The sequence below is a fragment of the Ruditapes philippinarum genome, unplaced genomic scaffold (assembly GCF_026571515.1).
Source record: "Ruditapes philippinarum isolate M1 unplaced genomic scaffold, ASM2657151v2 ctg2848_1_1_1_1, whole genome shotgun sequence".
NCBI lineage: Eukaryota > Metazoa > Mollusca > Bivalvia > Venerida > Veneridae > Ruditapes > Ruditapes philippinarum.
In genome coordinates this window covers 25,925-40,432 of record NW_026866905.1, presented here as the reverse complement: position 1 = coordinate 40,432, position 14,508 = coordinate 25,925, and the positions used below count along the sequence as shown (strand labels likewise).

The following is a 14,508-nucleotide window of genomic DNA, read 5'->3' as shown; positions in this document are numbered from 1 at the left end:
TTTTCAAAAACTATCGTAGAGATATTTCTGAGGAATCATCTTTATTCCTATTGTACAGTTGCAACTGTGCAGGTCAGATGTACATACGAAACGGTTGTTTGTGACAGTTTTAACAACTTATAAAACTATGTAATAGTAATACTTACATTTTTGAATAACAAGAAATATCTATTAAAACTTATTCAACTTGAAGTAAAAAGTGGTGTGTAAATGTAAAATTAGTTTAGTCTTACAATTTGTAATGTTTTGCAAGAGAATCAGCATTTTAACTCAGTTTTTAAACTGTTTGCTATTACTTATCACTCACTAGTTCAATGTTTCCTCGAAAAAGATGAGGCTAATAGTCCAGTCAGTCTGTAAATCGACCTCAAACAAATTGCAACAGAAACTATTTTACCTGGTATAGAAAGTATATGGAATAACATGAATCATATCAAAAGTCTAGCAAAATCTAAGTTGCGCAACATAGAAAAAAACGGGTTTTTATCGCGTTATTTTTTGTGATTTTTTTCTGACGACAACGGTCTTCCATAGGCGAACAAAGCGTCTCCGATACTCAGAATAGCGACTGCATAATGGCGACAACAACAACAAAATAAGTGTAAACAGAATAAATGTCAGTAAAGTACACTGTAAAGTGGGTTGGTGTATTTTCCTTAAAATATTACAGATCATAATAGGAATTATTAATGTGGGGTCGTAAGTTTATTATGAGTATTTGTTGAAAATTATTACTTGTTTTACCAGTTCTTTATCCGTTGAAGGTCAACAGGTGTTTCAAGCGATCTGTATTATACTTTTCATGGAAAACAGTTTAATTTATATAAATTACAACTCTGATTAACTCCTGTCTAAGTAAACATTCAAAAACGGCCTAAAAATGTGTACTTATAACAAGTTAATTTCGACAGTATTTTTAAACTATGGAACGCCATTATCACTTAAATTATGACGAATTACGTTAAATAAATTATGAATACTTTAATCATGTTTTATTGTTAAATGTGTATTCAAGGTTGTTTTTTTTTTGTATTTTTTAATAGTTTTTTTAAAATTGTTTTACATATATAATGTATGTAATGTTATTATTATTTCAGGGGTACCGCTTTGAGGTAGTCTTCATTGATGTATGCTTGATTTTGAAAATAAAAAAAAATCCAGTAAACTATATGTACACTAAATGAGTAAGTTTGCTTTCCTGTGCTTACATTTGTAATATTTTTACATATATAACACAAATATCAAACATTATCTTTTACTAGTTTAAGTGAATATTAAACATGGAGGAAATAGAGCGTCGTATGCATAATTCAATATATCTGAAATTATTTTCAGTTTTTAATAGACATAGAAGAAATTTATACATGAAAAGGTGACATGAAAAAATTATCAATAAACAAACGTGATTTCTAGTTATAAATGGTTCATGATTGGCGATGTGTATGAGTTCAAGGTAAACATGCACAGTTGATCCATAATTTAAAAGAAAATCTTTTATGCATACATTCTCACCTGCGCGAATTTGAAAAAGTGCATTACGTGTACAAGATTAATTCACAGCGATATATTAGTAGTTCGTTCGGAATGCACACCTAAGTTATCACTTTTAAAATCAAAATTTAAGCAAATACATGTAACAATAAAAACATCTGTGTATTTTATAGAACCTTATTTCACGTAAATATGAAAATAAGATTCTAATCCTTTCAAACTTGAAGTAATTTCTATGTTACAGATTTCATCAACACACCAGAGCCAATGGGTATGCCCGATCATGTGTTCTGGGGACACTGTGATGTATACGAGTTAAAGGTAAAGATGCATAGTTGAGACATTTGTTTCACAAAATCACTTTAATGATATTTTTCATATAAGCAAACTTTTAAAGTGTGTCATAAGTTCCATATAGTAACATATCAGTACAAATATTTTTGAATGCATGCACGGATGGGCATTAGAAATGCTTAAAACTGAAAGGTGACATTTTTAAACTTAATATGTGACTTTATCTTTACGTTACTTCCAAACACTTTAACCAGTAGGTATTTTATATTTATAATTTTAGATTAAAACCTTAGAAAATAATAATAATATCTGTCATATGTTGCGGTTTGGATCGGAATATCCGTCCCGAGGTGACCCGCCCATTGGGCGGTAACGAGGCTTGCCGAGTTACCGCACATGGGCGGGTTACCGAGGGACGGATATTCCGCTCCGAACCGCAAACATATGTCAGATATTTTTTCTTGCATATTTTACGATATAACATTATATTTTGAATTCTTTATCTTAATTTTCAATAGGAATTTATGCCATTACAACCGAAACTATTTTCGTACAACAGCGTATGAAATTACAACTTCATTCATAACGGTAAAATTACGTCATCCTAAAACCCCAGTCACACTAGAGCTTAAGATTACTTGCGACCACCGGTGACTTGTAAAACTGATAATCATCAGCGATTGTCTGCGACCAAAACCATTTTTGCACGTATAAATTTACTTCTGCGACTATCGTAAGACCAGTCATCATTGACAATCGCACGACAGGTCATAAGCAAACGTACGATGGGCTCAAGATTGTGTGGGATTACTTACGACTACCCGTGACCTGTCATGCGATCACCTACAACTAGTCGTACGACCATCACACGATTACTAAAACTACTCAAGATTATCAGTGACTAGTGGCAATTTGTAAAGACTGTCGTAAGATTGTCGCACTTCGGAACGACCATCGTGCGACAGCCTAAGACCATATAAGATCACTAGCGACCTGTTTGATCGCAAGGAGGTTTTTGTGCAAGCTCAAAAACCTCTCTCGACTGAAATTGGTCGTGGGACCTAAATAAGATAGTCTGCGACTGTCAAAGATCACCGATGACCGTCGTAAGACGTTTTAAAGAGGTCACTGGTGATCGTGAACTGGTCTTCACTGGTCGTAAGCTCTAATGTGACTGGGGCTTAAGCGTGACATTATACAGCACGCGACTCATCTGGCACCCCCTATGCCAGATGAAATTTCCGGCATGGGTAATACTAACGGAAACGCCAGTCTGATATTTAAGAAAAGTGTGTCATATCAGCAACTTTGATCAAATAAATACACCTAAAACATTTTAAGGAAAGCCTTTTAGGAAAAATACATCTTATAATACCACGTACTGTTCTGGGATAACTGAAACAAAACGTAATCAGCTAACAATAACGAGAATACAAGAATGCAATGGATGATCCAGAAATACCCGTAATTTAAACAATAAATTAAATAATATTAATTCAAAGTTCATATAACAAACACTTTATTACTGCGTAATATATCCTCTTTACAAGGAAACAAGAATATGATAATTAAACACAGTATGCCTACCATATAAGCAAACTTAGGATTTGTCACATTATGCAAAAAAGGTTGATGTTCTATTGTTCTTATACATAGGGAATCCTCCCGATGCCATTCTCTGTAAGTGTACTAACAACCTAAACCTATGACTATTGAACTGCTAATTGCTTTGATTGCTGTGATTCATTACACATGATCATCTTAAAAGTTGAAGGCATGAAATATATGATTCATTTAATTTAATTAGATAAAAAGTGCATGTAAAAGAAAACAAAATAAAGTATGAAAAACAGCACATAATCGTCAATTAGAATTCATTTTGTTAAATCGCATTGAAATTGTGCAAGGCCGCATATGACAGCATATTTGTATTTTTCAATCGCCACAGCGACAGAGTACGTTAACTTCACGCGTATTCTTCTATGCCGCAAACGATATGTATTTATCTTTAAAATTACTCCAACAGTCTGGTAAAAAAACTTCTTTACCCCTCAAAAAGTTTTGTATGCATGACTAACAAAATACTTGTGTCGAATTTCTTTTATCATATTAGATGTTTCTATGGTAGGCTGTCTAAACAGTTGACAAATGTTTATGAAAGTGCCGTTTTCCGACGCCTTTATGAAGACGTTTTTGCATAAATAAACGTTGCAATTACAAATGATTACACAATAATACAATGTTCAAACGACGTGACATTTTAGCAGGCTTTACATTAACCTTCGGCAAATATTAAACATGATCCCTTTTTGTGTCGGGCACTTTGGTGTATTATAAATTTCAACGAGTTGCGCTGCTGTGGCGTATCCATGGTTATTTAGGGCGGCCTGAGATTGTACTGGATGTTTATAATCAATTATATTTGGCAATTAAATAGAAGAAACATTGATCTTTGCGCATTTATATATGTAATGAAGAAAACATAAAAAGTTATCAGAATTATAAACAAATTTTGGGTAATTCTGGATCAACCTCCATATAATGTAAAAAACAGATTTTATAAACCTTACAATATCAGTTATTGTTTTTTTTTTTTTCAAGATGAACTCCTGTCGGATTTGTTAACGGCTGTTTGATGATCATATACAAAGACAGTTTTTAAAGGCAACGAAAAGGAATGCAAGGGAATAAATGCTGCCAGTGAGAAATAAAATGACAGTTTTAAAAGTTGAATCGGAATAATATATTCACATTGAGTGTAAAAAGATGTACTGTAACCCACATTACACTAAAAGAGACACTAAGACAGAAAAAGAAAACACTGATGCCACCATTGAGATCAATGACTGATAAGTTTTCATACAAAAAAGATTGTTTATATTGTGGTCAATCTTTAGTAAGTAAGGGTAAAACAAGGAAGTGTGATGTTTCGCCAGTAAGGACACTAGAACCTACTATTTTGAATATATGTACATGTATACAGAGGAATGACTGTTTGTCTGATACAGTGGGAGCAAGGATAGAACAGGTTCACAACTTGCTTGTAGCCGATGCTCTTTACCATCAAACATGTTTATGCTCCTCTAATTTCAGAACTGGAAAAGATATACCAGAAGAATTTCAGGTGCTACCATCTAGTGATAAAAAGTGAAAGATTGGTCGACCAGAAATTACAGAAGCGAGTGACGCTTTGTAAAAGTTATGACATTCTTGTGCTTATGCTTAGCGAAGATATTTTACAAATTAAAATTTGAAAATATTTTTTTTTTACATTTTATGCTCAAATGTATCAAATATTTGAAATTGACCTTCCAAAGTTCAATGTCACCTCTTTTGACCCAATGTCATGATGTTATATAATGACTCAGAAAAAAATACAACAGATGTGCTTGAAAGTATTCAAGTTAATATAAAACTCAATATTATTAATTTATTATCATAGATAATATAGATTTCCTTAATGTTTCTTTATTTTGTATAAAATTACCCCACCCACTAGCTGTACAATGTTAATATAAATATTTCAATATCTGCATTAAATATTGATGGAATGTAAATTAAATTCATAAAACGTTGAAACTTGACAGTTTTCACATGTACGTAAACCATTATGTATTCTCTGTTTAATATCATATAAACATAGAGCTTTCAATAAATTGTTGATCTACAGCAATGTAAAAATATAATATTACCCCACCCACTTAAGTTAATTAATAAATTTTAGAAAAGGTAAAAGTAGTTTCTTTAAACAAAACAACTTTTTGATTACTTTATGTTACTATAGGGATAGATTAAGCTATATTTTATGCATATTATATATAAAACTGATTGGAAAATTGTATGTGTGTATTACATTGAGTTCAAATTAAAAAAATAAATACAATGATACCCATATATTTGATCTCAATTTTTGAAAACATTCTCCAATTTAGATTTTTCTAGACTTTTGATATGTTATACAATATAGGTCTGGGGTTTCAAAACACTGAAAATATTTTCTGTTGCAATTTGTTTGAGGTTTGGCTCTATTTTGAGCTAGAATGACTGGACTATAAGTCTTATGTTTGATACGAAGAAAAGAATAATTAAGGAACAAATCAACATAATAAGAGACATCCAAATAACGAAAAGATACAGTGTTCGAAGACAACCATTCAATTATGCCTCGTTATTCATTGCTTAATATGAAAACGTGTTCAATTGAAATTGGTTGATATAATCTTTAATTTAGCTAATGAACGAGATATAAATTGCTTTCTTGGTAATGATGCTTTTTAGTAATTGATTGTTATTAAATCCATTTATAAATGAAAGGATATTCTTATGACTTCTTTAGATTGTGAAATGTTACAGTAGGCAATGTACCTTACACATTACGACAGTAGAATCCACTTGAGTTATATAGAACCATCAAAGGAATTCGATAAAGTAATATATTAAACAATCTATGAATTTTAGAAAGTAATTATTGAAAATGTTAAAGGAAACTAGCTCTTCTTGTAAGAATTATTTTTGGTATTATAGTTGACTATTAAGGTCTAAAACCTAAAAACATAAAATTAATAATTCGTACTTAGATAATTTGGGACATTTTAAACGGAAAACTATGCAAAGTAAATTAAAGAAATATTATCCTAAAATAAGATTGACAATCGATTATTTGCTGGGATTCTCAGCCCAATATGACTTTAGCAAAGCGAAAGCTAAAGACTATTTGCACATTCAAATAATTGTTTTGGAAAAAAATATATAATTTTAAATTTGTTAAACTTACACAATTGTACAATGCATTTTGTCAAATGAGAACTCACTCTGGAAATGTATTCCATTACAAAAACATTTTCTCTTAGATTCCTCGCATTTCTGTTAAATAATAGAAATAATGCAAATTAGTTTCTGTATCCTGAATGACTAAATTATTTTTAAGGATTCTTGAATTCTTGCTTTGCATGGTTTCCAGTCCGTAAATTTCCTTATTCAGAAAATATTTTTTGGTAAAAATTACCACTGCGTAGAAAACTTTTGGAAAGTTATTATGGACAACGAATCAATAACAATTCGCTGTTTCACGTTTATGCCTTGTTAAACTAGATAGCTGATATGTTGACAGAAACTAGATAATTTACTATGACCATGCATTTATTTATAAGATAAATGGAAATTATTGTTTGATAATTGTCATTTGAGTACTTGATCATGTCTGTCTGACGTAATTGATTCAAGTCTGGCTTTGCAGCATAAACTATGTAAGACTTTATAACATACGCATAGCTTTACTTGTTATATCATAGTATAATGTATAAATTTATCAAAAGATGCTTTGAATAGAAAGGATTTAATACAGCACTAGCAGCTCAAGGGATGCGGAATCGGCTGCAAATTAATTATGTGTTATTGATTACGTTCCGTAAGCTAGTAGGATAGCATTATCACATGAAAGAATCCGACGACTCTTGCGCGGCTAGAACCTACAACTGTGACAAGCAAGTGGTTAGGAGTAAACGACGCCCCTATATGTAGTTTTCTATCAGAACGTATCCTCTGTAAATTTAAAGACAAATAATAAATGAAGCAACAAAAAGAAAAAATGTGTAAACCTAAAACACATTTTCATGTAAAGCAAAGTTCGCAATTATACGTTATATGGATCATAATGTATCTTCAAACAACTCAAATTTCTAATATTAGGTAAATAATTGTTGAATGAATCTTAAATCAATATCAATATGTTATCAATACGGTAATTGTAAATTGGTATTTGGTTGAGAAATTGTATAGATTCGCGACCTTAAATGTCATACCCAATTTGCACAAACCGGATAAATGACAATCACGCCCCATGAGTTAAATAAAGCCATTAAATAAAAAAGAGTTACTATAGAATCTAAATATGGCTACTATCTCATTAATCCAAACAGTTGCCAACGGGACAATCTATTAAATCATATGCACTGGGTGTAGTGCACTGGCTGATCAGGTTTTTTCCAATCTAAGAAAAGAATGAGACCCATAATTGCGCGTGTTCATACATAAAATAATTGTTGAGCTCTGTTCTTTATGAGCTAGTATAAACTTGAATTACTTCGGTTTGCGCAGCGTTTGCGGAGTCGTTAAGCACCATCTTGTTTGCGTGCGTCTTTTTTCCCCAATGGAAACAAGCAAAAGTTGTGTTTTTTATTTCCTAATAAGGCTTTACTTTTTTAAAATTAAGCCTATTTTTTTATAAAACAAATATTGACTAGTGAGCTATTGAATATGATGTGATATTTATCGGCGAAAATCAGAGAGGAAATGTCTTTACAAGTGAAAATCACATCATATTCAATGGCTCACTAGTCAAAAATTGTATCATGGAATCGAGTGCAAATCGGGTAACGACCACGTTTCTTCATATGACACCAGTACTGGTTGGGTCAAGGAAGCAGACTCAAAAGTGATTAATATAAGTTGCAACAGTTGAATGATATAAATATCTTGATTTATTTAAAAACGTAATGTAGAAGCAAATAACAAGGTTATTCAATGTTTAAATGTTTTGGTCTTCTCATCAACAGATAGAATTTTATTGTTACAGAATCCATAATATCATATTCGAGCGCTCTATTTATTTAGTTTTTTATAACATTAATTATTACATTAAATTAAATAAATATATAAAAAAAAACATTATTTATAGTATAATTTGAGGTTTCGTGTAAAAACAAATCATACAATCATGGCAGTATCTCAAAAATTTAAGTTATATTTCTCCGTGACTATAATTATTTTGTCATATTTCTGGCTTCACAAGTGATCAATTTACATTAAATAGTTCTCTAATAATACTTTTAACCACCATATAAATGAAGTAAATTGAAACACTCTTTTATTTATTCATTTCCAGAGAAATATCTTAGAATCATTGACCTTATAAAACGCAATTTCATTTTATTTTTGAAACTACCATTTAGATAACGTTTATTTATTTTTGAAACGCACATGCAGAGTTCGTGTGAAGACACATTGTTTAAGAAATGATACTTTCAAAAACGCTCTTGGTAATTTGTTTTGAAACAAAAATAATTATACATTCCCCGTTTGCTGGCTAATTTCTCTCCTGATCACTTGGGCTATAACAGGTACAACATTGAGCATTGTATTGTAGTTATTGTAACGAGTTTTACTGTTTGCCGTTGCTTGATTATGGAAAAGAAAAGTGTGCAAATACAATACCTATATCTATATACCCTTTTTCTTTATAAAATGTGAATAAATTACTAAATGTTTCCATTTAAATATACTTTGATCAATATGAGATATGTGGTATATCTTAAAAGATTATGAGTGACTAATCGGACACAATTGTGCATAATTACACTATATCTATATTCAATGTTTATGATTAAAAATTTCTGTGTTGATTTATTTATCATTTCATACATGTATGATATAAAATGAAACTTTTATAGCTATCAAACACGCCTCAGTCATAATTAATATATTTTTCTTAAGACGCATGAGTTATTATTTGTTATTCGCTTGTTTCGGTTTTACGTCACACCGACACAATATAGGTCATATGGCGATGTTCCAGCTTTACTAGTGAATTAAGACCTCAGATGCCATTCCGTGCCTTATTTCATGCATAAATGGGCACCTAAGTAGAACCACCGACGTTCCGTAAGCTAGCTGAATAGCTTCCTCACATGAAAGATTCAAAGTCCCTGTCGGAAAGTAGCTTGAAGTCAACAACCTTAGCCACTCGGCCACGGACAAATGTAAGGCTTTAGTTATTTATTATTTTCCTTTCTAAACATTTACCTCAAGACATTTTGACTTTGCTATATGTAGCTAAATGTAGCTCTGTTTGGTATCTTGACATTTCTCAGAATCTGAAAAAGATCAGACTCTTTGTCGCTCAGACTCCTAATGTGTTTCTCTGAAATTTTATCAAAGAAGTCAAATTAATTCAGTGTATTTCCTACTATAAATAGAGTTGAGCAAATGATGTTTACTCATTCAAATAAATTTAAAAGGTGATTTCATACTTTCTGTTATGTCATTCTTTACCTACGTCATAGTTTTATGTTGTTAGTAGGTTTTTATTTTTTATCTTATTTTATTTAAAAGATAACAAACCAAAAATAATTCTACATTGGAACAAATTTACCGAACAAATTATGTTCCTTCAATCATCAGAAACATTTTCTTAAAAAAAATCTGATTCTTAAATATCTGGTTTTACTTTTTGTAGATCGATATCAACCACAGTACGACAATCTTTTTTTTTTACCATTACCAACCGAGATTTCATCAGAGATATCCGCTTACTCTTTCAGTGCATGTTTCCAGACAAATTGCTTTTAAACGATATTCAGTATTTGAGTTAATACGCTTCAAATTACTGGATATATTTAATGTAAAGGGTGCAGCAGAAAATGCATGAATTTTAATCATTGCATAAAGATAATTTCCCTCCTAGGTTAATGACTGCCTATTTCGAGCAATACTATCTACATATCATGAATTATACAGCCACATTTAGTCGAGTTGGCACCGTGCAATGTCAATTTACGTTTGCTTTCATCTCAATTTTGCCAAAATATTATAACCTACACTTCAAACTGTATTACCATAAAAATTTAAAATACAAATCCTTTAGTCTAATTTAGCAAATCAGGATACAGAAACTAATTTACATTTTGTCTATTGTATAACAGAATGACAAGGAATCTTAGAAAATTGTAAAGCTGTTTTTGTTGGAATAAATTACTAACTAACAGGGAGTTCTTCTTTGAAAAAAGAAAGATATTGTACAATTGGACAATAAACTTTACATTAAATTATATACTAAATGATATGTATATATCTAAGACGTATACTAACGTAATGTCAATTGTAAATTATTTGGGTATATCATGTCATTATACAGTGTAGTAATAAATTTGGATATCAAATAATGAAATAATTTAATTCAAATGAAACCAATTTTTACAAGCTTACAAAGTGTAATCCTCTTGATAATTGAGAAGAGACTCACAGAGAGAGAGAGTTACCTTTATTTAAAAAAGATAGTATAGAAATACGATACAACACTTAATATGCGTATACATTTGTACAAGTTCTCTGTTTACAAAATGTTAAGTCGGATATTATTTTAAAAGAAGATCGAATTATCTAGGTTTTCAACATTGTTTTGAAAATTAACATTCAGCTTTTTAAGAAACAAATTTCAAAAATATACATGTACTTGCTTAAGCATTATCAAATTGATGAAGAATTATAAGTATCAATTAAATATCCGTGTACAGCGGGTATTGAAATATATCAGTGAGTAAAAATAATATCAGACATGATCCTAGTGATTTGATTTAGAAAAGGACTGATGTATATAAAATGATCTTCTCTTAATCAAACCAATATAAAACGCTATGCATTTTTGACAGTTATTATTGACGCGAAAGATAAAGACGTGCATACGAATGTCATTTGTGGTAATGAATGACAAGCTTAAATAGTTTATAAGATATTTGTTTTAAATCAAACAACAATTTAACTATGATTATATTTCTTTTTTGTAAGCATGTTAATTTTCTATTCAAAGTACCCTAGTTGATGCATGAAAGAATATAAAATTATGTTGTTTGCTCTTGACAAGCTTTTAGACCTTAGTTTAGCTTTTTTGAAATGAACGTTAGTAATATTTAAACATTGAAAACGTAATTTTGAATTTTTGTAAAATGTTTATAGTTATTTCAGTCACTTACTTTTATTTGCTCAGTTACAATTTATTTATTTATATCAAAGTGGTTATTTTTTCCAACATAAAAAAGGCTACGCCTCGGGTAACAGCATTTTCCTCGGGATGATATTTTTACTGTTTTTACCCACAAACCCATGTGTTTTTTATATATTATGATAACATATTATGAAAAAGCCAAAGGGGTCGTAAAAATGAACTAAAAATGTTTAAATAGGCAGTTACAGCTTTCTTGTTAATTTGTTAATAATAATCACAAACATGGAAAACTATAATAATTGACAAAAACATTTATTTTGTGTGTGTTGTTTTTTGAATTATTGACGTGGTATTTTTGAAGGTCGGTAAAATTGTTTTACTTGTTTTCCAGACTACATCATTGATTTCTATATCCGTTCTTTACTAGCCACATAGCTAGCAATTACCTACGTGCATTTAAGGACTTTCCTATATGCTCATTTTTAGCTATATTTGTTCAGACATTTACTATGAGAATTGCAAATAAGTATGTTAACCTTATTCCTGGAGGTCACGTTACAACTTCCGGATGAATTTTGTTCCCTACGAGGAGGGTTTGTGGTGATTATGAAACACTTTTTACAAGCCGACAAAGAATATACCTATTGCTTAAATATTTATGCTGGATATACAAGTTAATATAGAAATGATTTTTGTGATTATCTTAGCATTTGATAGTGCTTATATCATTCAATTACTACACTCATTATTAGTTGACAAGCATCAGCAGTGTTTGTGTATACATATAACATAAAGCAAATGTATAGACTCTACATGCCAATATATTGATTTCGTTATCTTCCACAATAAAGGCTCTTATTACACCATTGTAACAAAACACTGATAAAATGTCAATTAATAATGTGTTTTATTGATGTCTTGGGTGTATGGTTATTGTCAATTAAAACAATCAGATTGATAGCGAACTAATACTTTGACACAATTTGTCGACACACTGTTTCTATATAGGCACTGTGTTATTTCTTTATTTCACGTCTGGAAACGGATGTGAGTATTAAATTGAAGAATTCATGATTTTATGATGTTTTCACATTTCACAAAGTTTTTGTTTTGACATTCATGCAACAAAAGATATTTGGTTCATATTGCACGATATGGTTATTTAACTCGAAAACATATTTATTGAAGAAATAATTATTTTTTTAAAAATGAACAAAGTGCATTGTATGTAATTAAGATAAAGAGTCTTTGAAAAGATTATAATATTATTTCTACACATAGACAACTTTTCACTCAACAAAAAAGTTAGTTGAAAGATCCTGTTTTATTTCCAGTTCTCGTGATCCTGTGATAAATGCAAAAGAAATATCCACCTTCTTTCCGTATTGGTTTTTCATATGATTTGAAGGAAACATTGTAAAAAAAATTACAACAACATTTTAAGATGTGCTCAAGGGAAAATTACTTCATAGCATGTCATGATCGTTTTCTGGATTGCACTCGATAATGTTTTTCTTGTTTTCTTGTAGACTTAAGAGGTTGTTCTTTATAATCAATAACTTAAAGTAATAAAACTATTAAACACTGTCAGTGATACTAAAGTACGTTTTCAATATTTAAGAACTCTTTGAATAGGTATGCCTCAGTCCACTTCCAAACATTATTACATGTCAAATGAAAACTCGGAAGAAATTATGAAGATTTTTACTACTCAACAGCTTACTGCAGCATATATTTTATCAAATTGAATGTTTTTCATTAGATTTTACGATTTTTATCCTACTTTGAAATGCTAGCATTTGGCATTATCAGATAAAATGTGTTTTAAAAGGTTTGAATATAAGTTAGGATAGAATAGAAAAAAACTCTTTCTTAATTTAATATTGTTTATACTTCAGAATCAAATCAATTGTACTCATTGTACATGTTGTAGAGCTTTTGTTTGCTAAGAAAAATATCATTTATAATTCGCCTTGTATGTGAGTGGCAATTTATGTATTTTTAATTTCTAATTGTCTTATGTTTTAGCTATAGTGATACTTATATATTGAAGAAAGCAAAACAAGCCCTACGAAAACAGATTAAAATCATTAAACTGTGCACCTGCGTTGCAAGAATTATGTTTTAGTGAAAAAAAGAGTATGTGGCCTTTTGCATTCAAGATGAACTGGCATCTTCTTGAGATAAAGTACACAATCAAATACAAGGCAATATGTTGTTGTTTTTCTTTTCTTTTTCTTTTTTTTTTTTTTGGGGGGGGGGGTTAAATTCATCGCATTTGTTCAGCATTGTGTTAAATTTCTTATGCGTTCTATATATGAATTTTATTTGACATTTCTTAAAATTCCTTTTATAGTATATTTTTAAAGGCAAATTCAGTCTGACAATGCATAATTAATGTTTTCATTTTTAAAACATTATTTAATAATTATTGGTGTCCAGTTACAGTTTTAAACTTTCTACTCATTTGGTCATATAACTCAGGTATTTTTCGCTTCTGTTGCACTTTGACAATAAGATCAGTTACAGTGAGTTTGTATTGTGTAGATTTTATGTCTAAATATCACTTTGCTTTGTTCATATTTTGTTTCCTGTTTTACAAATTATTTCAAATTCAGTACTATTTTCTTCAGGTGATTAACATTTTACTTATTGCAAATCTATTTTTAAAACAGAATAAAACACATGTTCATATTCCATTTTTTTAAGTCTCCCTAATAAACGAAGAAGAAATCAGAAACATAATCGTCAATCAATTACAATTTCACATGATATATCTCGTTTTGTAAAGCATTGCATCTTTATTCAGAAGGGCACACTCTACTCAAAGTTGTAAACTAAACTATCATTTTTATGACAGTTAATTGCAATGAATTACAACATTTTCAAAAACTATCATAGAGATATCTCTGAGGAATCATCTTTATTCCTATTGTACAGGTGCAACTGTGCAGGTCAGATGTACATACGAAACGGTTGTTTGTGACAGTTTTAACAACTTACAA

General features: G+C 30.2%; 1 long non-coding RNA gene across 1 annotated transcript; it reads left to right on the top strand.

The window, feature by feature from the left end:
* Positions 1-344: 344 nt before the first annotated feature.
* Positions 345-4,427, top strand: LOC132734167 (uncharacterized). Its single transcript, XR_009626274.1, has 3 exons — positions 345-1,184; positions 1,736-1,812; positions 4,387-4,427. It is a non-coding gene; the product is annotated as an uncharacterized LOC132734167 (long non-coding RNA).
* The last annotated feature ends 10,081 nt before the right edge of the window (positions 4,428-14,508 follow it).